This window comes from Macrotis lagotis, chromosome 4 (genome assembly GCF_037893015.1).
Source record: "Macrotis lagotis isolate mMagLag1 chromosome 4, bilby.v1.9.chrom.fasta, whole genome shotgun sequence".
NCBI classification, from domain to species: Eukaryota; Metazoa; Chordata; class Mammalia; order Peramelemorphia; family Peramelidae; genus Macrotis; species Macrotis lagotis.
Window position 1 is genome coordinate 23,678,006 of NC_133661.1, and position 27,749 is coordinate 23,705,754.

At 38.5% G+C, this 27,749-nt stretch overlaps 1 long non-coding RNA gene across 3 annotated transcripts in view; it reads right to left on the reverse strand.

Moving 5' to 3' along the window:
* The window catches only part of LOC141522993 (uncharacterized), a 38,389-nt gene extending 11,573 nt beyond the window's left edge, over positions 1–26,816 (reverse strand). Inside the window, exons 1-5 of one of the 3 annotated variants that reach the window (XR_012478290.1) lie at positions 26,624–26,816; positions 25,628–25,756; positions 23,291–23,487; positions 15,187–15,287; positions 13,761–13,858 (exon numbers count right to left, since the gene is read on the reverse strand). This is a non-coding gene — a long non-coding RNA (uncharacterized LOC141522993). Of the gene's footprint in view, positions 1–13,760; positions 13,859–15,186; positions 15,288–23,290; positions 23,488–25,627; positions 25,757–26,623 lie in introns of those variants that run through there. The other 2 variants (XR_012478289.1, XR_012478291.1) reach the window with 2 other exon arrangements.
* Positions 26,817–27,749: the final 933 nt, after the last annotated feature.

Below are 27,749 nucleotides of genomic sequence, written 5' to 3' on the forward strand. Positions count from 1 at the left end.
AAGACTGTAAGCGGGGCAGGTGTCTGTGGGAGTCTCTTCTCTTCCTTAGCCAGGATTCAGATCAGAAGCCAACAGGAAAGACCAATTCAGGAGCCATTGAGGATATGGCCAACCAGATCCTCTCTGGGTTGGCCACTTAATTAGCGAAGGCACAAGTAATTAGCATGAATTAATTACCATTCTGTAGGGTGCTGATATTCAATTCCCTTTCCACTGAGGGAAACTCTTATGATCTGAAGTATTATGGGAACATGGAGTCTATTTTTTATTCTTCTCTTTTGCCCTTTTGCCTGCCCAACATCCATTGACAGATAGCATGTGAAAGAAATTCTATGGATTAAGTCTCCATACAATTAAAACAACACTCTCTCTCCCTCCTTCTCTCCCTCCCTCCCTCCCTCCCTTCCTTCCTTCCTTCCTTCCTTCCTTCCTTCCTTCCTTCCTTCCTTCCTTCCTTCCTTCCTTCCTTCCTTCCTTCCATCCTTCCTTCCTTCCTTCTTTTTTCTTTTTCATTTTCCTTTCTTTTTCTTTCTTCTTTCATTATTCTCTTTTTCTTCCTCATGCTTTAGTCCTTTCCTTCCTTCCTTCCTTCTTTCTTCCTTCCTCTTTTTCTTTCTTGTTTTGTAATGGCAGGTGAAATGTTAAAGAAGAGAGCTATCCCTTTGAGATACTCCATGTATTAGAGATGGGGGAAAAAGGGAAAGTGAATAAAGGAACAAGATGAAACAAAATTAATGAATGAGCTCTATTTACTTTTGAGAGGTCTCCCTCCCAACTGGTTTTAACTTGCCCATCACAATGACCAACTGGCATTTCCGCTTTCAGGTACTACCACTCTAAATCGGAAAGTTTATCTTGCCTCGACAATTGTCTTCTCCTATGTTTGCAGTATGGCCAGTGAATCAAACGGATTCATTCTTGAATGTAACTGGCAAGGTTTCATGGTGCACGTTGAGAGCATGAATGACTACTTTGTTCTCTGAATGACTTGGGTTTAATGACTTTTGATGTCAATGTATTTTGCCCAGGGTAAAAATCGGTGTATGAATTATTCACTGCTGTTGGAATGAATGGGACCATGTTTGCCCAGAGAAAGTGAGCTGTGGTTGTCAGACCTGCTGGGACATAGCTGATACCTACAAAGAACAATGCTTAACTTGGAGTGTGCCCGCTAGGCTCAGTCATTCCAGTTAGATCTTCATAGAGAGCATGGCACCACTTGTCCCATTGGACATGGCAAGATAGTATTTCTAAGGCAATAGCTTTAGAGGCTATAACTAAAATATGGTGATTGAGTTCAGGTATTAAAGTCCCTTGTCCCTGGCTAATACATACTTTGTGAAGCAAACAATAAACAAAATATAACTAAGAGTCATATGAAAAAAGTTCTTAATAGTTCTTATCATGTGAGAAGTAGCACAAATATGCAGGACTGGAAAAGGAAGTAAGCAGACCATATTTCAAGAGTTGGGGAAACAGAGGGCCAGTGAATATACATAATAGTAAAGAAACTAGGAGGTCTCTGCCTTCTGTGGAGGATGCTCAGAAGGACAACAAGAATTGCAGGGGATATAGGATGTGGAGACATGGTGGACTTATGAGCTGCATCAGGGGAGGGAATCTCCTCCCTAATGAAAACCATCCAATTTTTGATGGATAAAAAATTAATGGAGAGGTGAGTCTCTGCTTCATGGTGAAATCTTGCCACCAAACTGAGAGCTACATTTGGGGTGATGGTGAAACAATGGGAAATAACCCTGGAATGGAATTTTGGATGAGAAACACAGTGCTCTCATTATATGCAATAAAGATCCAGATGAGAAGAAAGATGAACTAGACCCATTCCTGCTTGGGAATCTATGATGTGGATAAAAGGCAGTATTCACTGAGTAGGAGAATCTGGACTCAAAAACTAACTCTATCCCCTTGATTTGGGACCAGGCATTTCACCTGTCTGGGCCTCAAGCTACTCATCTGTACAATGAGGGAATTTAGACTAAATAACCTCTAAAGTCTTTTGGCTCTAAATTGTTGATCTTATGATCCTATGATCTTGGAAAGAGTTTCTCAGACTAGTTGAAATGCTGTTGACTTAATAAGAACCATTTGTAATCGGGAGAGACATTTAATGCAATTTAGTGGGCGCTGATAAATGAACCTCCAAGTTGCCTTACACATAATAGTGGCTCATTAATCTTGACTTTGAATTTCTCCACTGTATTTTCATTAGAACCATTTATGAAGTTGCTAGTGACATGATGAAATGATTGGCATCTACCCTCTCATTTTGTTTATCTCAAAACTTTCCAAAATTCCCTCAGTTGACTTTATGACAAATATCTCCAAATTGAAACTGAGTTTTAACTTGATTCCAATTTAGGCCTTTCAATGCTTGGTGGAAGCCACCTAGCACAGTCTTTCAAAAGTTATCTAATGGGAATTAAACCAAGATGGACTGGGGAGCCTTAGCACTCCCTGTTACCATCCAATCCAACAAACATTTACTAATCAACACCTACTGTGTGTTGAGATATTGAGAATATAAAGACAAAAAAAAATCAATGCTTGCCATCAAGCAGCTTCCACTGAGGGAAACTCTTCTAACCTGAAGTATTGTGGGACCATGGAGTGTGTTTTTTTATTCTTCTCTTTTGCCCCTTTAGTGTTCAAATGGCAAGGGTTTGTTTGAAACCTGATATGAGATTTCCTTGGTTCAGGGAACACTCTACAAATGTAAATTGGCAACAGTTCTGTAATTTTTTCATCTCATAAGGTTTCCTGGAGCACTAAAAGTTGAAGTGACTTTACCCAGGATGATACAACCAGTATGTCACAGTAGGATTTGAACCCAGGTCTTCTTGACTCTGAAGTCAGCTCTTTGTGCACTGTGCCTAAATATTCATAAGTTTATGCTGGTTAGAGGAAGAAAAGTTAATAAGAACCATGGGGATTAGGAAAAATGTCGTGTAACAGGTAACATAAAATGAACCTTGAGGAAAATGAAAGATTCTGAATGTCAGAGAAGTGAGTGGGAGATATCAGAGGGTATTTGGAGGAAGAAAAACACAGTGTGGGAGATGGAAGACTAAGTTCTTAGGCCAGTTTTCCTGGGTTTGTTCTGTGCCCGGTACTCAACAGAATCCGCCTAGCTGATTTCAGGGCTGAGGTTCAGATTCCTTTGTTCCCCTCCCATAGGGACAACTTGGCTTAGACAATAAACCTAGTAGACTTTTGAGAATATTTGTCTCTGTTTGCTCTCTCTCCTTAGCCAAGTCAAGCAGAAGCTTGAAGACCAATTGAGAGATTCCCAATTGACTCTGTCTGGCGGACAGTGTTGTTTCCTGTCAATGAGCAAAATCAATAATGAGTCACTGGTGGTTTTTTTGGGAGAATCTTTGAAAGGCACTGTATCTGAGAGTTTGGGAAGGGTTGAAGGTCTTCTGGTCTCTCCTTTTTCCCCAGACAAGGTTTTTATTTTCCATTTTAATGTGACACATTGAGCATTTCATCTGCTAAGACTCACTTCTTGTCTTTCTCCTCTTGTTCTCCGGTCGAAGGTGTCTATACCATCCATGAGAAGAGTTGCAAGATGGGGGAATAGGGGTCAGGGCGTGCACAATATTAGTTCTATAGAGACTGAAAGGATCGACCTCTTCATGGACATTGTGGGAGTCATCTTTTGTTGTTGTTGTTTGGAAAGGACTCATAATCTTGGCCTCAGGCCAGAGATGAGGAAATACATCTATCCCTTCAATGAAGAATCAGAAGACTTATGGGGTATTAAATGTTTCTATACAGTCAGGCCCAAAGGCAGCCATCTTGTTTTACTCAATGCTTTTCTTGGCTAAAAGAAGATTCCTTTGGGATGGAGGTAGGGTGGGGAAGAAGACATACCTGAAAGATTGTGGTATTTTGAAAAAGATATTACTAACACTTTTTTTTTAAATCATTGAATTTTGGAGTTGGAAGGGATGTCAACAGTCATTTTCCTCATCAACTCATCACAAAAAGAATGGCAGGAATAACTCCCTGATAAAGGGTCTTCAGGGTCTTTGTTGGAAGGCCCCTCAAGGAGGGAGATCCTGAATCTAGACCATTTTACTTTGGGGCACTGGAAGTGCTTCCTGATATCATCCAGTAGCCATTTTTGTTAGCTTCTTCTTCATGTTCTGGTTGTGTCCTCTAGAATCCCACAGAACAAATGTAAGGTCTTCATCACATAACATCTCTTAAGATCCTTGAAGAAAATTTCTGTGTCCTCCCTGGGTCTTCTCTTTTCCAGGGTAGACATGCCTAGTTCACTCAAGAAATCTTATGAAATGGATTCAAGGTCCTTCACTAAACTGGTTATTCTCCTTTAGACATCTTCCAATTATTCATTATCTTTATTCAATTGTGGCACCCAGAACAGAATATCATTCTCTAACTGTAAATCTAAAGAATTTACCTGGTCCAACTCAAGCAAAATACTGAGGGCCTCTCAGTCAGTCTACAGTCAATAGTCGATCATTGAGCATTTATAAAGTGCCTACCATGTGTGAAGTATTAAACTAAACACTGTCACTCCCTTATTCAGGGAGATCATGTTTTTCTTGGGGCAGCCTCCTGTCATGTGAACTTTTCAGGGAGCCGCCCAGTTGACCTATATTTGAAAAACAAAAGAAAACAAGTCACCAAGTCTCAAAGGGATCAAATTTGTCAGTGACCCAGAAAGTAATACATGAGCATTATAAACAGGTCCTAGGCATATTACCAATGATAATTTATACTTCAGTGTGCGTGAAGGGCCATAAATGACCAGAAAAAGAAGTGCAAATGATAAGAGATGAACAATGCTGGTTGCACAGTATCCATAAAAAAAATTAAAAGACCTAGGGAGACACCTCTAGATCTTTCCTGATCCCATTAACTGTGTTCATCCCTAGAAATGGTACATTTGCTTTGAATATACATTTTTTCTCCCCCCCCCCCAAGTTATTTATTTTTTTTCATATCCAGCCGGCATTTATTTCAAAATTCATTTTTATAAAATCTTCTCCCTCCCTTGCCCTTCCCCAATCAGATATAGGCTATTGTATATACATTTTTGTCGATTTATACCCATGTCTGTTGTTGTCCACTCCCCTTTCCCCCACCCAAACTATGGATTTCTTGGGAGTAAAAAGAGTTTCTTTTTTATCTCGGTATCCTCAGCACTTAGCAGAGTGTTTAGCACACAGTAGAGATTTAATAAATGCTTGCTGATTGATTGAATCCTCAGTGGAAAGTCATCCGCAAGATTTATACGCTATGAGAAGACATGTTTGGTTGTCATTTATCCTTAAGGTTGACATCTTTATCCATCAAAGTATTATGCAAATATAGAGGTAGAAAAGACTATAGTCCTAGGAGAGAAATGGACAGATAGGGCATTCCAGTCCAATTTCTTCATTTTTAAAGAGGAACCCGAGTTGTTGGTGGTCACACAGCAGGCTAGTGGGAGACTGGGGAACTGGTAGGGAACTCCCTACCTCTCCTGGCTTGTCGTAAGATCACTGGCTTAGAAATAAAGGGGCCCAGGGGAGGTCATTTTATCCAGTCCCTTCATTTTAGAGAATTAGGAAAAGACAAGAAAGTGTCCGAAAAGAGATTTTAACCCAGATCACCTTGACTCCAGGTCCAGTTCCCACCCCCCAGCGCCGCACTTTGCTTCCTTCTTGTTTTTAGCATTTTTCTTTACTACATCACACTGACACCCACATGCATGTTGTCTTGCATTGAGAATTTGGGAGAAATTTCAATATAAATAGAATTAGAAGAAACCTGGAAGGAATAGCTAGAACCTCTGAAACTTGGGGAGGTGAATTGGGGGACAACAAATGATATTCTTCATTACTACTTTCACTTGAAGATTAAAATTGGGAAGAGCAAAGTGTACGTTGGAATGAACAGCTGACTATAAAATTAGCATCCAAGAACATGCGTTCTGAATTTAGGGACTCCCATTGATCACCATTAAATGAAAACTTGGAGATGTGCATTGGTCAAGAGATTTGCTCGGAGAAAAAGGGATTTGGATGGAAAATGTAAGAAGAGGATGGAAAATTGTAAATGTAGATCCAGGCAATAAGACAACAAAGAGATAGCATGTAAATAGGATGAAGGATCTGGGATTTTGCCAGTGTGGGAAAACACCTGGGGTGGGACCCCCTTCTTCCAATGCAAATTTTAATGTGTCTATGATTTAGTAGATAAATCCTAGGGAGCCAAGTAAGGTTAAGTGACTTGCTCAGTCACACCATTGAAAGAATAATAGTGGAAGTGCTTTGTAAATCAGAGAAAGAAAGAAATCAGAAAGGCATAAATAATATTTACCATCTCAAAGATCTAGATACATCATAGTGTCAGACGATCAAGAAACATTCATTTAAGTCTTACCACACAACCAAGCTCTGTGCTAAGCTCTGGGAATTAAAAAAAAAAGGCAAAAGACAGTTCCTGTCCTTCAGAAAATCAGTCCAAAGAAAGAGAAAACAAGAAAATAACTATGTATAAGCCAGATAACAAAGTGAAGGGAAGATTTAAATTCAAAATCTTATAAGAAATCCCCAAATTTGATTAAATGGAGCTCATGAAAGGAATTTTCCAATGGAAAGGGAAGTCCTGTTTAATAGAGTGAATGTGATGCCTTCAATTCAATTGAATGGAAGGAATCATAGAATACCTGTACATGACAAAAGACATATAAATGTGGGAATCTGTGATCATAAGAGTAAAAGCATGATGGTCTCTAAATGAGGACAAAAGGTAGGAGAAACTAAAGTCAAATCTTTTTTTAAAGTTATGATGCAAAATTCCAGTCCAGCATTTTGATAGTGCTCACAAAACTGGTACAGACTGAAGAGAGAGTAAATGAAAGATTCCAAATTTCCAAGTTTCTGCTGGTAGAGTTTATCCACTAAATAAATAGCTAATACATTAATCATATTGCATCTGGCAAAATCTTGCTTTGCCACTTCAGTTAAACAAGGGAGATTATTACTGTGGAGCAACTTCAACCAGTAAGGAAGCTTTGGTTAACTGCAATGGGGACCTAGGAAAAAAGTCAACAGTAGTTCCTGCTAGACAGAAGAGGGAATTCTTTTTTTTTTAGGTTTTTGCAAGGCAAATGGGGTTCAGTGACTTGCCCAAAGCCACACAGTCAGGTAATTATTAAGTGTCTGAGGTGGGATTTGAACTCAGGTCCTCCTGACTCTAGGGCCGGTGCTCTATCCACTGTGCCACCTAGTCACCCCAGAAAAGGGAATTCTTGACATATTCTAACATACATATCCTAGACTTTAGAAAAGTAACTAGCACTTGGTTTGGACTGAGCACTTATTAAAGGGAAAGATGTTCAAGGAAAATGGGAGACGCCCCACTGGACTAACTACACTTGGAGAATTAGGCAACTTTGGAGAAGACTCTCGAATAATGGACCACCGTATCCTAGCTCTAGAACTAGAAGGAACCTTAGAAGGCATCTCATCCAACCCTTTCATGTTACAGACTAGGAAACTGGGGCCAAGAGAGGTTAAGTGACTTGCTTAGATTTCACAGACACAAAGTGTCTTAGGCAGGATTAGAACTCAAGTCCTGTGACTTCAAGCATTCTTTCCATTATGCCATCCATGGATGGGTTATCTGTCAGTTGCCTGTTTCCTTTTTTCCATGCCCTCTTGACTCTGTATTAGACTTTGGCTTGGGTCTTCTGACTATATTGTTCTGGTTTTATCCTCAGGTCCTTCCCTCAAATCCCTCCCACATTCCAGTCTCTCTGACTCTTGTGGAATTCTGGCTTGGCTCTCCTGAGTACAGTTTTCTTAGTTCTGCCTCAGGCATCTTCACTTGGCTTCCTCTCAGTAGTTCAACAAACTCGATGTGCTCAGCCCATTGACTTCCCTGACATATCCCACTTCTGTTTTGCCAGTGCCTCTATCCTAAGCATGTGCATGTTCCACTGCAGATTACTCCCCTCTCCAAGAGCTGATCCTTAAATACAAAATTCCTTGGGCGCAATGTGAATAATTATAATGTAGAGGAAAAGGGAGATTATTTATATATATATATATATATATATATATATATATATATGTATGTATGTATGTATATAAAGAGAGCAATGTGGCTACAAAGGGAGCTCCCTTCTAAACTCAGATTTGGACTGTACAAAGCATGTTTTTGTAACCAAGGATGACTCAGATGTGTAAGATTAAAGTGAAAGTCTATATGGATCTAAAACTTACCAAAAATGCTAAAGACTTCAATAATGTCTCTTAAAAAAATAAAAAAATCAACACCTATGGTGAGGTCAAGAGATGTCAAAGGAAGATAATAGATTCACTATGTGAGAGCAGATCAGGCATTGTTACTAGATGGCAGAGAAAGTAGAATTACTAGCCATGTAGGTCATGTCTCAGAATACTGAATGAATTAACCTATAAGTGTGATTCTTGAATTCTGGTCTTGAGTGAATGGAGAATGATAGAAACATCATAGAACTGGTTAATGGGTATATGTCATCCTGATTTTCAAAGTGACAAATATTATGATGGATTATCCAAATGACAAGCAGGTAAACAGTATTGCATTCATTATTTGTGGGGTGTTTAAAAAAGGAAGCATTGATTGTTGAATGCCAATAAATCACTAAGAACAAGGCATGCCAGATTAATCACATTTCCTTATTTTCTTTAAATGTGTCAAAAAATAAATACTGATTTAATTAACTAGCATCTTCTAAAATGACGTTTTAACATCAGAAAACAACTTTGGTTGGATGTCTGGTAGTATAGAGTCAAAAACTGAGTTTTGAAATGAAAATGGAAAAACAAACTCTTTAATAGTTTAATCTAAGGGGCGGCTAGGTGACGCAGTGGATAGAGCACCAGCCCTGGAGGATCTGAGTTCAGATCCAGCCACAGACACTTAATAATGACCTAGCTGTGTGGCCTTGGACAAGCTACTTAACCCCATTGCCTTGCAAAAAAAATAGTTTAATCTAGTGTTCACTTAAGTGAAATTTTTTTCAGCAAGGAAAGAGGAAAAAAAAGTACATTTCTTTTTAATAATAAAGTAATTTTTCAAGATGCATAAATTGAACATCTACGTGTTAGCCATTGTTTTAAGCCAAGGGCAAGGAGGACCATTTGGATATTTACAACATCATTCTGGCTATATTTAAACAGACATTTAATTAATTCACCACTAAAAAGCTTCTAGATTTATTGAATTTTGAATCCTGCCTATTTATGATTTTTGTTATTTTTTAAAATAATTGCTTTTTGTGGTTGAACTAAAGTTTGTGCATCTGTAAGCTCATTGAAAGTGTCTTGGGAACCATACCAGTAGCAGATAGGACAAGAGGCATGATGAGCACTTTATGCTGATCCAACATGGTTTTGATGCTTTTTTAATTTGAACTCGGGGGAGCTAGACTCCAAGACTAGCCTGTCTTGTCATCACTTTAGCCCTTCTGAGGTATGTAGCATAGGAGATAGGAAGATTTGCTTTGAATGCTGCCACCATCTTGATTCCCCCATTAGATCATAAGTTCCTTGAAGGCAGGGACTATCTTTTGCCTCTTTTTGTATCCCTCATCCCCTTAGCACTGTGATTTGGAATTGGAGTACCTGGGTTTAACTCTTAGGGCTGTTATGAGGTTTAAATGAGATAAGGTACAGACAGAGCCATATAAAGGTCAGCTACTATTATTAGGAAATATTTGAATTTTCAAAGAGGCAGGATGGCTCAGTAGCTAGAGAGGCTTCCTCGGAGTACAGACTCAGGCATCTGGTTTCAGCTTTCACCTGCCTGGACCACATACCACCTGGATTCTTTCTCCTTCAGATCACTTAACCTCTCAACATCCTGGGCTATTCTCCAAATCTAAAAGTTGTCTCTCAGTTACTGATCTGGATTGGTGAAGGAACTTTCTTCCCTGGGGGGAACTCCCTCCATTGGTGAAATCACTGGCCTGAACCAAAACTCCCACAGAACACCGGTATTGATGAATTGAACAGGGCCTAGGTGGCAGAATAAAATCTTGCCACTTGCATGAATTTTCTCTCGTACAAGTCACTTTTGGGGTAACATATTACAAGAGAAGTGGAGACTATAAAACAAGATTTTGACCTCTTCCTATGATTTTGACCCTTTACCTATCACTTCCAAGGGCTGTTGTAAGAAAAGGATGGTCCATATGAAAGTGTCCCAGAAAAGAGAGTGATTCATAGTTTTACTCAGAGTTACTTAAGTTTGGAAGGGATTTATCTATCAGTTATTTAGGCCAATCTTTTTATTTTATACAGGAGGAAGCTGAGGCCCAGAGAGATGAAGTAACTGGGCAAGGTCCCCCCCCCCCCCCAGGGGCAGAATTAAAATTTGGACTCTAGGACTCTGATTCCAAATCTAGAGGGAATCTCACTTGAACTCACCTCTCTAGAGATGGAACGGCCTCAGATGGGGGAGCACCTAGTCCAGCTTCATTTTACAGAAGAGGACATAGAGGCGACTGGGTGAACTGTCTTGCCCTGGGTCACACAGGGAGTAAGTAACTGAGTTGGAATGTAAGCCTGTGCCTTCCAACTCCCCATCAGAACTGAGGCAACATTCCAGCCAAGTCTTTATTCTTCTCATCGGTAAAATGAACCAGTCAGACTAGATTCGGGAGGGTTCTTAGAGGTCATCCAGATCATTTTACAAATGATGAAATTGAAACTTAGAGATGGAAAGTGAGTTCCCCAAGGACAGTGCCAGAGTTGGGATTTGAACCCAGCACCCTGAACTCTTTCTCCTCCATCCTATTACTTCTAGCCTAATGCTTACCTTGAGAGAAGACTCATAATATCATAGGTTTAGAAGGGATTGAGAGTCTTCAGGGACCCATAGAGATTAAGCAACTCATCCAAAGTTGCATTGACAATAATTGCAAGAAGCAAGATTTGAACACAAGCTCTCTGGCTGCAGAGTCAATGTTCTTTCCACTGCCCCACTCAGTTTCCTCAAAGCAATTGATTCAGGACTGGATTTAGGTCTTTCCATTCCCAGCCCTGTGTCCCCCCTGCTAGCCTGGTCTATTGTTTCTTTTACAATTTCCCCTCAGTAGTTCAGTTCCCTTCTTTTCTTGATAACTCTCCTCTCATTTGTTCCACTCTGGAAAATTTCAGCCAGGAACATCTGTTTTGAAGTGCTCTGCTCCTTGTTGGATGACAGTGTTTAAATTAAAAAAAAATTCTTGAGTCTACTTGCTTCCTCCTCCCAGATGTTTTGCACCAACCCCCTCCCTTTCTTGTTTCAATAATTGTGCAAACCCTGGAGGAATCATCAGCATATTTCTCCCTTTGCATCGAGCCTCTCAGCTCACCCCAAAAATTCTCTCTAGGATTCTGCCTGGTCTATGTCAGTCTGTAATTAGAGAGAACAGCACAGATGAATAGGATGGGCAGGGAAGAAGAGAAAATCCCAATTGCCTTTAGAAAGATGAGGGCATCCTTGATGTGTCACCCCAAAAAGGCTGCTGTTCAAGAAGGGACCCTATAGCTGCCTTGAACTTTCGGAGGTAACCATCTAAGTATCATCAGAAAGATGCTTTCCCATTCTTTTCCTACTTTAGGAGCAAAGTTGGGCTCTGTTGGGATGAGGAGAATCACCCCCAAGCTTCAGACCTTTTCCCACTGCTATTTTCAGAGCCAGTTCTGGGCCTCTGAAATTTTAGGGTACTTCCAAAATGGTGCAATCCATGAGGTCACTGCTCTCCTGGTCTGTGCTCTGGTCTTTACTCGCCCCAATCTTCTACAGCTGGAAGTGCTAGTTCTTAGAACCCTGGAACGGTGATGTACTCTCCTCCAACTGCAAGCAAGCAGTAGGGATTTTCTTGGCTTTAATCTAGAACTGAGTCTGGTTAATGCAATAGAGTCCTGGTTCCAGAGTCAGCTCGGGGTCCCCTGGAATCTTTCTGACTAGTTGTTTAACCCCCTTACCATCTCTGGACTGAGATCTCCTGAAGCTTCTGTGGCTGCCACCAAGACCCACTCTTGGTGTTGAAGACCAAGCATGAACACTTTGAGTCCCCGACCCTGATGATACAGACCTCTCCTGCCAATCTCCTCAATTGTCTTGAATTGAAAGAATGTCTCACCCTGACCTCTGTTGGCTCTGCCATTCCAGAATCTGATTTTTTAAGTTGTTGGGAGGGGAATGTTGGGAGAGTCCATTTGACTCTACTCTGCCCATCTTGGTTACCCGCTCTACTCCCAGGAAGACGTTATGGAAGCAGATATAATAAGAATGGGCAACTGTTTAGAAATCTGGATTGAGAAGAAAGACTGGAGGCTGATTCTGAGCTAGCAAACCTGTGTGACCAGAAGGTATTGAAGGCAGCTAGATAGTGTAATAGATAGACTGCTGAACCAGGATTCTGAAAGACCTGAATTCAAATCCAGCTTCAGTTACTTACTAGCTGTGTCTGGGTCACACAGAATCTGCCTCAGTTGCCTGCCTCAGATGCCCCAACTATAAATGCTGGATAATATTATAGCAACTATCTTTAAGATCATGGTAGGAAACAAAAGAGACAGCCTATAGAAGGTGCTTAATAAATATCTATTCTCACTGGAAGGCTGATCATACTCATGACAGAAACAGTGTAATTGGGATGAGAGTTTTGTCTTAGGAAAGGACAATATTTTAATTCTGTTTTGGATGTGTTGAGTTTGGAAATGCCCACTAGACTATGATGATATGGGATTGGAACTCAGGAGAAAGATTAGGGCTGAATAAAAGAGCTGGGAGTCCAATGTGTAGAGAGATGATAATTGAATCTGTGGGAGCTGATAAAAATCTCCAGGAGAATGAATAAAAAGAGGGAAAAAAGGATCCTGGACAAAAATTTTGTAATGAATCCATAGTTGGGGATAAGATAAGGAGAATAAATCAACAAAAGAGACTGAGAAGGATTGACCAGATAGAAAGGAGGAAGGTTCAGAGAAAGTTCACAAAAATCCAGGGGCAAGAAAGTACCCTGAGGAAAGGATAGTTCACAGTGTAAAATTCTATCAAAAGACCACATCTCAAAGGCAGAACAGAACTGAACTCAATCCCATCCCTAATGCTGGGCCATTGGTTTACTCAGAAGAAGGATGGCCAGTTTCAGTCCAGGACACCGAGAATGAGGCCACCACTGTCCAGTTTCATAAACAATAGGTACAGTTTTTGATTTGAATTCTACATCCTCTGCCTTTGAGGTGTATGCATATACAAAGTATTACAAGTGATTTCAAGAGAGAAAAGGTCATTGTGTCTTAAACAATTAAAGGAGGAGGGAAGTAGAGTTCTGGACCAAACAAGGGGTAGAGATTATTGCAAAAGATAAATGGATTTTTTTTGCATAATTTTTACTTTGATTTACAGTTTTGATTAAGTAAATTGAGAAGTTTTTCCACAAGCTAAATCAATAGAGGTAAGGTTAGAAAGGATAGAGCTATCTGGGGAAAGTCTTTGACAAGTATATTTTAATAAATAGAAGTATAGAGGAAATTATTTGATATTAATAAGGAATTAATACAAATACAGAAGAACAGGAGCCAGTTCCTGGTAGACAGATAATCAAAGGATAAGAACAGATAATTCTCAAGAAAAGAAAAGCAAGTTATCAATACCATATGAAAAAATTTTATCTAAATCACAAATGATAATAGAAATACAAATTATATTAGTTCTATCTTATACCCACCACATTGGCAAAGATGAAAAAAATGAAAAAGGATAAATGCTGGAGGGGCTTTGGGAGGACAGTCACATTAATGCAGTGTTGGTGAAGCAGTGAACGGGTCCAATCATTCTGGAAAACAATTGGGAACAATGCTGTAAAAGTTATTAAATGTGCATGTACGTTTTCATCCTTTGACCTATTAGTCTTATATTTCAAAGATGTCAAAGAACAAGGATTCATATGCATCAAACACTTTCTAACAACACACTATTATAGCAAATAACTCAAACAATGACTGAATACAATATAACTGCATAGTGAGAAATGCAGATAGGGACAGAATTAGAGAAACTTGTAAAGACTTATGTGAACTGATGCAGAATGAAGTTAGAAAAAAAACAGAAAAATAATATTCAGTAAAGGAAGTCAAGTCTACAAAACTTCAGAACTCTGATTCGTGTAATGACCACTTAAGACTCCAGAAGCCTGATGAATAAAATAGTCTAACTGTACAGAATAAGATATATATCTTCTGCCTTAGCCAGAGTGTACATTTGTTTTTATTGGCTACATTCATTTGTTACATGGGAAAGAGTTCATAGGGATTTATAACAAAGAAAGAATTTATGAATTGTTAAAAATTCATAGAAGACAATAAAAGGAAGTTCCCAAGGGTATAATCAAATACATCAGTGTTGACACTTTCATATTAAATTCAATATGCTTTAAAAAAACGAAGATGGATGTAGTCAAATGACAAGGTTTCATATATAATCTTCTCTGTATAGGTACAGAGAGAGAGAGAGAGAGAGAGAGAGAGAGAGAAGAGTACAAATTATAGTTTCATTTTTGTGGAATTATTTGGGAAGGTAAACAAAGCAATGGAAAAAGCCTGTCATCTTTTTTCTTTGTTTGTTTGTTTATTTATTTATTTTTGCCAGGCAAATGGGTTAAGTGGCTTGCCCAAGGCCACACAGCTAGGTAATTATTAAGTGTCTGAGACCAGATTTGAACCCAGGTACTCCTGACTCCAAGGCCAGTGCTTTATCCACTGTGCCACCTAGTCACCCCTCAGCATGTCATCTTCTTGTATAAGTTTTCCCATGCTAGGTGAGGAGGTAAGAGCTGAAAACCTCATGCTACATCTATAATTATGGCTGAGGCCTCAGAGATCTATGAGCATTTGGCAGCAAGATGGGAGATAGGGAAGAGACTTATTCCAAGGAAGCATTGAGGGGGGCAAGGACATCAATAGGAAGTATGAGAACACCTCTCCAGCTCAGAAGCAAGAATGGTTGAGAGAAATCAAACAGTAACACAAAGAGGACTGGACTTAAATCTAGGTCTAGTGTACTCTGATAAGTGTTGCAGCTGTGTGACTGAGCAAATTCCTTGACCTCTCTGAAGTCTAGCTTCCTTATCTATAAAATGGGAATGATAAGTCTCACAACACCTACCTTATAGAGCTGTTTTGAGGAAATTGAATTCAATGCTTGTATGATCCATGAATTTGGCAGTGTGGGAGTTTTTTCCCTGTCCAACACAAACATTACAGCCCCTGTACAATGCAGTAAAATTATTAAGAATTAGAGCAGCTGAAAAATCAATCTCTCAATGTCAACCTGGAGAATAAAATTCCCCCCAGTTTAACTAGACTGATTCTTGAAGGACTGACATATAGTTCATACCTAAATTCTTTCTAATTTGGTAGAAACTGCCAGAGATTGTGCTATGTCTTTGAGGATCTGAGGGTATGAGTGGAATGCCAGTTCAATATTACTCAAAAATGGAATGTGTCAGCCAAGAAAGCTTGTGCTAATTAATGCCCATGGGTGGCATCAGAGGAGGGTTTTAGTCGAGGTTGTGAAGAAAGTAGTTTGTGATATTAGAGTCAATTAATCAGTTAATTTTTGAGCATTTGTTTGATGTGGTTGGTGTTGTTCAGTCATGTCTGATTCTTCATGACCCCATGGATCATAATACACTAGGTCCTTCTCTCTTTAACTATTTCTTGAAATCTGTCCAAATTCATAGACATCATTTCCATAACACTGCCAATATATCTTATTCTCTGCTCTCCCCTTTTCATTTTACCCTCCATCTTTTCCCAACATCAGGGTCTTTTCCAATGAGTCCCATCTCCTCATGTGGCCAAAGTATTTAAGTTTCTGTATTCTCCTTCCAATGAGTAGCCAGAATTAATTTCTTTAAGTATTGACTGATTTGATCTCCTTGCTGTCTAAGGGACTCTCAAAAGTCTTCTCCAGAATGACAGCTTGAAAGTATCAATCATGAGGCATTAGTCTTCCATATAGTCCAATTCACACACTCATATATTGCTTATTGAAAAAAAACACACCTTTGACTATAAGGACCTTTTATCAGCAAAATGATATCTGTTTTTTTTTAGCATACTGTTCAGATTTTGCTATAGCTTTCCTTCCAAGAGGCAAATTATCTTTTAATTTTATGGTTACAATCCCACCTATAGTAATCTTTGAGCTCAAGAATATGAAATCTGTATAAGTGAGGTTTTTACCCTTTTTTTCATAATCTCTTCAGGGTATACACCCAGTAGTAGTATTGTTGGATCAAAGGGTATGCACATTTCTTTTGCCCTTTGGGTGTAATTCCAAATTGATCTCCAGAAAGGTTGGATGAGTTCTCAGCTCCACTAGCAATGTATTAGTGTCCCAGATTTCCTACATCCCTTCCAACATTGATCATTGTCCTTTCTGGTCATATTGTCCAGTCTGAGATGTGTGAGGTGTTATCTCAGAGATGCTTTAATTTGCATTTCTCTAATAATCTGGAGAAATTTTTCATATGCCTATGGATTGCTTTGATTTCCTCATCTGTAAATTACCTTTGCATATCCTTTGGCAATTTGTCAATTGGGAAATGGCTTGTTTTTTTGAAAATTTGACTCAGTTCTCTGTATATTTTAGAGATGAGTCCTTTGTTAGAAATACTAGTTGCAAAAATTGTTTCCGAATTAACTACATTTCTTTTGATCTTGGTTACAGTGGTTTTTGTCTGTGCAAAAGCTTTTTTTAATTTAATGAAATCAAAATTTTCTAGTTTGTTTTTAATGATGTTCTCCATCTCTTCCTTGGTCATAAACTGCTCCCCTTTCCATAGAGCTGACAGGTAAACTACTCCTTGATCTTCTAGTTTGCTTATAATATTGTTTTTATGTCTTAATCCTGTATCCATTTGAATCTCATCTTGGCATAGAGTGTGAGGTGTTGGTCTAATCTAATTTTCTAACTTCCAATTTTCTGAACAGTTTTTGTCAGAGAGAGTTTTTATCCCAGTAACTGGACTCTTTGGGTTTATCAAACAGCAGATTACTATAATTGTTTCATGCTATTGCACCTAGTCTACTCCACTGATCTACCACTCTTCTTTCTTATCCAATACCAGACAGTTTTGATGACTGATGTTTTATAATTTTAAAACGTAAGGCTAAGCCACCTTCTTTTGCACTTTTTTTCATCGAATCCCTGGAAATTCTTGACTTTTTATTTCTCCATATAAATTTACTTACAACTTTTTCTAACTCATTAAAGTAATTCTTTGTAATTTTGACTGGTAGGGCACTAAATAAGTAGTTTAGTTTTGGTAGATTTGTCTTTTTTATTATATTAGCTTGACCTATCCATGAACAGTTGATTTGCCCAGCTATTTAAATCTGATTTTATTTGTGTGAGAAGTGTTTTGTAATTGTTTTCAAAAAAGTTTGTGAGTCTGCCTTGGCAGTTAGACTCCCAGGTATTTTATTTTGTCTGAGGTTACTTTGAATGGAATTTCTCTTTCTCTTTCTGCTGTATCTTGCTAGTCATATATAGAAATGTTGAGGATTTATGAGGGATTATTTTATATCCTGTTACTTTGCTAAAGTTGCTAATTATTTCAAGTAATTATTCAGATGATTTTTTTTGGATTCTCTAGGTATACCATCATGTCATCTGCAAAGAGTGGGAGTTTCGTCTCTTCCTTCCCTATTCTAATTCCTTCAATTTCTTTTTCTTCTCTTATTGCTGAGGCTGACATTTCTAATACAATATTGAATAGTAAGGGCAATAATGGGCATCCTTGTTTCACCCCGATCTTATTTGGGATGCCTCAAACCCTTTTTTTGGTGCAAAGAATTGGAAATTAAGTGAATGTCCTTCAATTGGGGAATGGTTTAACAAACTGTGGTATATGTTTGTCATGGAACACACTATTGTTCTATTAGAAACCAGGAGGGATGGGAATTCAGGGAAGCCTGGAAGGATTTGCATGAACTGATGCTGAATGAGATGAGCAGAACCAGAAAACATTGTACACCCTAACAGAAACATGGGGGTGATGATCAACCTTGATGGACTCATTCATTCCATCAGTGCAACAACCAGGGACAATTTTGGGCTGTCTGCAATGGAGAATATCCTCTGTATCCAGAGAAAGAAAGAATTTGGACTTTGAATAAAGACCAAAGACTATTACCTTCAAATTAAGAAAAAAAGCCCATTATCTTATTATATAATTTTGCTATCTCATACTTTATTTTTCTTCCTTAAGGATATGATTTCTCTGTCATCACATTCAATTGAAATCAATGTATACCAATGAAACAATGTAAAGACTAATAGAATGTCTTCTGTGGGGATGGGGGGTGGGAAGCAAGAATGGGGGAAAATTGTAAAACTCAAAATAAATAAAATCTTTCTAAAAAAAATGAAATTTGACACTACTTCCCTTTTTCCTTCCTCTATTTGCCAGGAAGTGATGGAATCTTAGGTTTTTGGATATTAAGCTTCAAGCCAGCTTCCAGACTTTCCTCTTTTTGTCCTTATCAAGAGGTTTCTTCATTCTTCTTCACTTTCTGCCAACAGACTGCTATCTGAATATTGTTTCATCCTGCCTGGCATTTTCCATATAAATTCAGTAAATAAGGTGACAATATATATTCAGGTTGTACTCTTTTTCCAATCTTAAACCAACCAGTTATTTCATTTTGGTTCTGTTGCTTTTTGACTCACTTACAGGTTCTGCAGGAGACAAGTGGTTTGCCATTTCCTTCTCCACTGAATCACTTTTATCAGAACACTCCACTCTGACCTTTCCATTTTAGGGTAACTTAGCTTAGCTCAAGCTCTCTGCCCTGACAGATAACATGATCCAGGAGCAGGAGCATGAATTAAGAGCTTTTTTTTTTTTTATTGGTTAGGCTTTGTGAAAAAGTTCTGTCCTATAGAAATCACATTCATCGCACAGGTGGATCTCATTCATGTGGAATAATGACTCCATCAATGAAGAATGTAACCCATCCACACCCTAGGATTTTCACCTTTGTAAATAACATTTCTATAAAATGTTTTGCATCCTTTGCCTCATTTGATAGGAAGGCACCCAATAACTGTTTGTAGATTGATCATTCTTCATGATAACCCTATTCTGGACATTTCATAACTGGTCTTTGTAAAATGTGATGCTCAGAACTGAATTTTGTCTAGATGCAATTTCATTAGGGCAAAATTCAGCAGACGACTCTCACTTTCTCAGTTTTGGGAGCTCTGCCTTCCTTCATGCAACCTTAGATTTGATTAGTTTTCCGGGTTGCAGTTATATTGAGCTTGTGGTTCATTCAAGCCTCCAGGTCTTTTCCATTTCTGCTACTGTCTCCTAATCCAGATGTATTCAAATCCAGTACTTTTTTAGTATACAGAAATGAGAGCCTCTTCTACTATTTGTCACTGTCATAGCTAACATTTCCTTAATAAATATGAAATTTTTATATTTAGTTTTAGGTGCTTTAAGGTTTGCACATGTAATGTGTCATTTGGACCTCACAAGAGCCCTTTGAGGTTGGTATTATTGTTAGATCTTTTTTTTTTTTTAGGTTTTTGCAAGGCAAATGGGGTTAAGTGGCTTGCCCAAGGCCACACAGCTAGGTCATTATTAAGTGTCTGAGACGGGATTTGAACCCAGGTACTCCTGACTCCAAGGCCAGTGCTTTATCCACTACACCACCTAGCCACCCCTGTTAGATCTATTTTACAGGAGAGTAAAGTGAGACAGAAAAAAGTTGTTCCTTGCTCAGTGATAAAGAGCTAGTGTTTGAGGCAGAAATTGAACTCAGGCCTTTCTGTTTCCAAATTCAGTGCTAAACTCCAACCCCAAGTGACATCTCTAAGAACATTTTGTGGTGGCAAAATTATTTTCTTAATCATTGTAGCCTAATAACATGACTTTTATCATGAAAGAGGTGGGATTCATGAGCTGTTCTGTTGTTTTTAATTTTAAAAAGTCGGAACTGGTGGACCAGAGCTTTGCCCGAAGGTCTCTCTCTACCCTCTCCCCCTTCTCATGAACCTTCTGTATATCTTATGTGTACATCGTTATTCTTCCATTATACTGCTAGCACCCTAAAGACAGGAACTGTTTTATTCTTTACTCTTTCGTTAGTATCCCCAGCAATGAACTCAGTAAAAGACACACAGTAGGTGCTTAAAAATTCATGATGGTGGTGGTGGTGGTGATGAAGGAGGGGGACAGCTCTTAAGGCATTCTCTCTCTCTCTCTCTCTCTCTCTCTCTCTCTCTCTCTCTCTCTCTCTGTCTCTGCCTGTCTCTCTCTCTCTGTCTTTCTGTTTCTATCTCTCTGTCTGTCTCTGTTTCTGTCTCTCTCTGTCTCTCTGACTCTGTCTCTCTCTCATCTTTGTAACTCCAGAATCTGCTGAAATAACAGGCTCATAATTAGCACTTCTAATAAATGATTGGAGATTGGTTGTTTCTTCCATCTCCCTTGCTTTGCTTCTAAATTCTAATCTCGTTTCCAGAGAAACACTCTCGACCTACATCAGAAAACCTCTGGAAAATTATCTTCATCAGAGACTAGGAGAAAAATGACCACAAGGGCAGGTATAAAAGGCACGGACACCCCTTTGATCTCATCATCAGGAGTCATGGAACTCTCCTAAGAGAAAGGGAGTCCTGTTTTGAGAACAATTCGTCCTAAGGATGATCAGGACAGAAATAGATTTTCCATAAAGGAAGATGGGGAGAGGGATGAATCAGTCCTCAACATGTTGAGATGTGGCCCTGATATCCAAGTAAGATCTTGGTTAATCATTTCCCAGAAGATATAAAACCTATGTATCTTCCTCTAGCTATGGGCAATGCATGTTTGAACTTCATACATTCTGGGAACTGTTTCTTGTTATTTCGAGACATAGCCAGGCACCATATGCAATAGATGAGTTCTGATGATTGTGTTCATTGATTTGTGCTCCCAAGGTATAGCAGATACATCTTCATGACTTGGCTCAGTGTCTATAATCCTTCTGTCCTGATCGGTGTGGGCCATACTCACCAGCTAGGACCAGGTCTGGTTTCACTTCACTCCCAGGCCATCTCCTCATCAATCCCCTCATCTCTGTCACTACTTTTAGAAGGGAAAGATAAATCTGCAACCCTGTGAGCATTATGACCCTGACCTCTTAGCTGCTCTTTGAACAAAGCTCTATCTTCTGACTTCAAGCATTTTTACTGGCTGTCCCCTGAGGAAAAATTAATATGATACAATTATATTAATAACTAATTATTAATTTGAGATCCACCCTTTTCTCATATTTCTGTTATGATCCAACTCCTGAAAAGGTCAATCAGTCTCTGAAGCATGTGATTGAGATTACTTCTAGTCTCTAAGGCACATGTTTGTTATCTAGGTTGGGCTGGACCCCACCCAATGGGAAGCCTCATTTTTGTTTAGAGAGTAAATAGAATTCAGTCTGGATGAGCCTTTGCCTGGGAGAGGAGTCCTCTGTCCTTACTCTATTTGAGTTTAAGGGCAACCCAACTCATGAAAGAGAAAACTAGTCAGGAGGTCCAGAGGGAATTGGCACCCACTGCCCAGATACTTTGAGGCACATGATCAAGCCACATTCTCATCAGGAGCGAAAGATTTTTAACTTTCTTCCTTTTAAATGTTCACCAATCAGGGTGGAATTTCCAAAGGTTCACAGGTGATTTAAGACTTTTCAGAGTGTTCTTTGGGGTCTTTGGTAATAGAATTTAGCTTCAGGGTGAGAAGAATGTCCACATAACTGAGTTTCTTGAGTCTGTGAATTGTTCACTCACCTTCACACTGAGCATCAATTTATTGATTATTAGCTAGTCTAATTGATTATTGATTATCTGGAACCTGTTTCTAAGGGGTTTTATTCATCATATTCTAATGCTTGAAATTCTCTCTGCTCCTCATCTCTGCCTACTAGGTTTTGTGGTTTCATTTAAGTCCAGTTGAAACCCCAACTCTCATAACAAGTCTTTCCCCTTTTTACTGTTCCCTCTGTGTTTATCTCCAATTTATCTTGTGTGTGTGGGGGTGTATACATATCTTGAATATATATAGTCAATTCTCAACTTTCAAGGGGGTTATGTTCCTAGAAAAAAGGTGAAAATGGGGGCAGCTAGGTGGTGCAGTGGACAGAGCACTGGCCCTGGAGTCAGGAGTACCTGAGTTCAAATCTGACCTCAGACACTTAGTAATTGCCTAGCTGTGTGACCTTGGGCAAGTTGCTTAACCCTGTTGTCTTAAATAAGTAAAAAAAAAATTTTTTTTAAATGTAGAAACTTATACATTGAACTTATGAGATAATAGGATGTTCTCATGACCATCAAAAGCTATAATCTTTCACTAGATTAATGAAAATTATACTTTTTTACATACAATTCTTTATAATAAAACATTAATTCTAATAAGATGCACTTGTCTTAACACAGTAACCATAAAATAACCCATAAAATGTGGGACACAAAATAAAACTAGTAACATGTGAAACATTTTTTCTTACTAGTAATTCCCTATAATTTTGTCATCTTTTTTTGCTGTTACCTCAATTAAAAGACAAACAAAAAATTGATTTCAGGCAATATTCACTTTTCAGAACACCTGATATCCACAGTATCATAAATGCTGCACAAATGAAATTCTCAAAACCATTTTTTAACCTTCCACTGTGTCAGATGGAATGTGTTATATTCTAATGTTATAAATATTTCTATATTGGTTGCCTTCTAAAAATTGAGGGAGGGGGTTTCTGGGACTTCAGTTGTTGCTGTGGGAACACACAGAGGCAGGTGAGGTGTCAGCATCATCAGGACTTGCTCTGTGCTTTGGCAGCATAACTGAAACACAAACTTGAGTTTTAAAGACATGCAATAAAAATATACAACGAATGACCAGAGATCTTTTTCCAATGGTCAGTGAACAAGATCCGTGAAGCACTGGTATTGATGCCAACTATTCCACAAACTTGCTCACATGCAGCAACTTCCATTTTTCTTTCTACCACAAAGCTATGAATGTTGTGGTTGCCAACACGAAAGTGAAAACAAGGTATCTAATAAAATCACATAAATGGTGAAGATTGCTCGTAGTTATTTACATGAGATCTCCCCCATTAGATTGAATATAACTGAAGGACGTGGGCTGTTTTTACCATTTCTTTGCGTAATGTCTACTGTACAGTAATTAGTCGACTAGTTGACTGATTATGACTCTACTCACTAGCCCTCCTTTGGTCATCACTTTATGGTATTTTCTTGATTGAGGTGTAAGTTCCTTGAGGACAGAGGCTGTCTTTGCTTTCGTATTTGTATTCCCAACGCAATTACTCAGCCCAGGTGTGTTAAGTATCTACTAAGTGGGCTCTGCTGATAAAAGTACAAACCATGAGATGATGGCCATTTGCAAAGCTCTTGCATCTGAAAGGGAGAAGAGACAAATGTGCAACATGTCCTGGTCCATTTGTCAGTCAATTAGCTTTTCTGGATTTAATAGGTGGTTACCATCTGCTGGGCCCTACTGGTACTGTATCACTCTTTAGTATCAGAGGACCAGAGAATTTGGACCCCAAAGGGATATTTAAGATCATCTGGGGGAAAGAGTACAAGAGAATAATCATTTATTAAGCACCTGTTGTGTGCCAACAATCCTAAGAACCTTACAAATGCTGTCTCAATTGATCCTCTCAACTACCCTGGGAGGAGGTGCTATGATTATCCCTATTTTATAGTAGAGGAAATTAAGGCAAACAGAAGTAAAATAACTTGACCAGGATCACACTTGAACTGAAATCTCTTGATATACTGACCCATCTGGCTGCCAATAGCAGGGCTGGGATCTAGTGAGACATCAGCAGTCTGGTAGATCAGTGGAAAGAGCACTCCATCCTGAGTAAGGAGACATAGGTTCAAATGCTACTTTGATATAATCTATGGAGATGAGATTTCATTTCCTTAGGCCTCTGTTTCTTCATTTATAAAATGAGGAGAATTGGATTCTGATCTCTAAGATGTCCAAATTTCTGATCCTATGACCCTCTGAGGCACTAGCACTAGCAGAATCCAGCAAGGTGTAGAGAGGTACAGGGGAGGCCTCCAAGAACCAACCCCACCTGTGAGACCTGGAAGACCAGAGGGCTTGCATCTCCAGAGGAAGTCTTCTGAAAGCCCACCTGCCCACCTGACGTGTGTGGACTAGACATCAATAATGAATGAACTTCAGTAATCTCATCCAAGTGTTGGAACCATGCCCACTTTGGGCTGAACTTTCCTTTCCTGTTCTACACACAACTGTACTTGTGAACCAAAGATATGAATGGACCATTCAGCAGGAACCACATTTAGGGAATCCTGGTTCAGGTATAATTTCCTGGAATGTTTATTTAAGGGCCTTCCATGTACTTGACTTTGAAGAGACACAAAAATGAAGCCATTCCTGTTCTCAAAGATCTTATACTCTATTGGGGGAAGGGATATACATATATATATATATATATATATATATATATATATATATATGTATATATACACACACACACACACACACACACACACACATATACATTGTGTTAGTAGTTGTTTTTAAAATAAAATGTCATTGATAGCTCTTGTTGATATATGACCTAAATCTTTTAGGCCTCTTCTTTCTCTTCCCCAGAAGCTAATCCACATAACAAAGAGTCATTTTTAAGAAAAAAAGAAAAGGAAAAAAATGGAAACATTATGCAGTACATATATAAATATACCTATGTATATATATTTATATATAATATGTAAAGATACAAAATAAAGCCAAAATCATTTCAAAGACAAAGCAAGAGAAGAGCAGTCAGTGGCAGATGAGAGACTGTGGCCCAGAACAGTAAAGAATCCACTGTGCTCACAAGCAAGAGACTGGACTTTGAACCTAGTGACTCCAGACCACTAATCAGTCTAAATCACTCTAATAGCAAAACCCACCCAGGAGCCCTTCCAGAGAAGGAATTCCGAGGGAGAGAAAACAGCTGAGAGTTTGAGTAGTAAAGTAAACCACACACACCACACACACCACACACACCACACACACACACACACACACACACACACACACACACACACACACACACAAAACCATGAAAGTGAAATATCACCACTGAGAAATTCAGAAGATGTAGCCTTGAAGACAAGCACATTATGTTTTCATTTATTATGCAAAACAAAGAGGGGATTTTCCAAATCAGCCCTTTCACACAAAACAGATAGGTGGTATAAGTTTAGGGTGGGGAAGTGTGTTTTTAAATAAACTGTCCCAATTTAGCCTGGGTGACTAATAGGCTCCTTTAAAAAAAGTATCTTTTTGTCAAGTTTCACAGATGCAAATTGAGCAGCCGAATATGAATCAGGCCAGGTCACATGGTTTTGATGCCTACATCCTTTCCTCCATCTCTTATGCATGGTCCATTTACATGGAGGTAAATGAGAGAACCCAGAATAGATAGAAGGGCATGATGAGCCAAAGGGAAGACATCCGACAGGGAGGTGTCATTGGTTGCTTTTGCTAAGGACTTCTCTGGATACTTACCAAACAAACCTGCCAAGGCTTCACCCGCCAGTCCATCAAAAAAATGTCTTTATTCCCATGGATTACTCTTCCCACAGCACCATTTTTATGAAGTCTTTGCTCAAATACATTTAATGGCTCCCACATCATCTACAGGAGAAATAAAAATCCTAAGCTTGGAACTCAATCCCTCCCACCCACTCGCCCAACAATTTCCTTTCTGGTCTTTTATATTTCCTCTTTCTTAGTCCTCAACTCAAACCATACTAATATTCTAAATATAGTCATTAATACATGAGACTTTCTAACCTCTGGGCTTTTGCTCCAGCTTGGTATGCCTTCCCTATGCCCATCTATACTACCTAATAATAGGTAAGGTTTATAGAGCACTATGAAGGTTTTTGAACCCTTTTCATATATGATTTCATTTGAATCCATCTGAATTTTCCTTTACTTTAAGGCTCCGTTCCTCTGAGAAGCTTTCACTGACCACTCCAGTTCATAAAGCATTATCACCCTTTCAGACACCTCCATTTCCCACTTGATCCCCTCACATATATTGCTTTATGTTAGTAGTTATTTTTAAATAAAATTTCATTGATCTCTTGTTTTTACAAGACCCAAATTTCTTCTTTTAGACCTCTTCTTTTCCTTCCCCAAAGCTACACCGATTAAGAAAGAATCTTTTTAAGAAGAAAAAAGAAGAGAAAAAAATTTGAAAAATTATGAAATTCATCAAAAAAATCAGACAATATCTTCAACGTTTTACATTCATTTCCCACTCCCTCCATTTAAAAAATATTTTCAATTTAGGAAACAAAACAAGCATTTCCATGACATGATACAATAAAAAAGAATTATCGTACAAGAAACAGCAAATCTAGTTGCTATTCCCTCCAAATATAAAATAAAATTATTATGTAAATTTATTTTTTCTTCCTTCCTTCTTTCCCCTGCCATTGAGATAGCCACCATTAAACACAAATAAGTATATATGTAAAATTATTCCATACATACTTCTATTTATTAGTTCTTTTTTTGGATGCAGATAATATCTCTCTTCATATGTCTATTATTTTTAATTTGTATTTAATAATAGTCAAAATGATGGTCACTCAAAGTCTTTCTTAACATAATAGTACTGTTACTATATACAGTGTCCTACTGTTTCTGCCTACTTTGCTCTTCATCATTTCAGGCATTTTTCCATGCCTAAAATCATTGTGCTTATCCTTTCTTATGGCACAATGATATTACATCACAACCATACACCAAAACTTATTCAGTTATTCCCCTAGTTTAGGGGATCCCGGTTTTGCCACCCCAAAGAGAGCTGCAATAAACATCCTTTTCATATTCAAAGTTATAATTACTATTTGTGAGTTTCCCTTCATCTTACTTTTACTCTCTATTTTCTCTCAGACTCTCTTTTAACACTCTCCCTGTCACCTCATTTTCTTCTCCCACCCTCCCACCTCCTACTACAGCCCCCTACAAAAGTCCTGCCCTGCCTTCTTCTTCCCCCACTCTCCCATATCCCAATCCAGAAGGGAAGGAAGATATCTTTTCATATTTCTTCTTCCTCCCCACCCCCATTTACATTATTGAAGTCATTTTGTATATTATTTTTTTGGCTCTGTTTATTTTACTTTGCATCAGTTCATGAAACTCTTTTCATGTTTTTCTCTATTAGTCATATTTGTTATTTTTTATGGAATAATAATATTCCATTATATTTGTATTCCACCATTTGTTTATCCATTTCTTTAAAGGATGGTGACCTACTTTGTTTCCAGTTCTTTGGTACCACAAAAATGCAAGTGTGTATGTGTTTACATATACATATATATGTGTGTATAAACAAACATAAACATAAATACATATTTTTAAATAATGCCTTAACTTAAATGCCTAACAGTGGAATCTCTAGGTCAAAGGTACAGACATTTTAGCAACCTTTTTTGTATGATTCCAAGTTGCTTTCCAAATGGTTGTAACTGATTTTCATAATTCCACCAGTAATTCATTAGTGGGCCTATCTTCTCATGACTCTTTCAACATTGATTCATTATTTCCATTTCTTGTCATCTTTGCCAGTGTCTTGTTTTCTTTTATCCTTGCTGTCTACCATAATGGTAGTCTC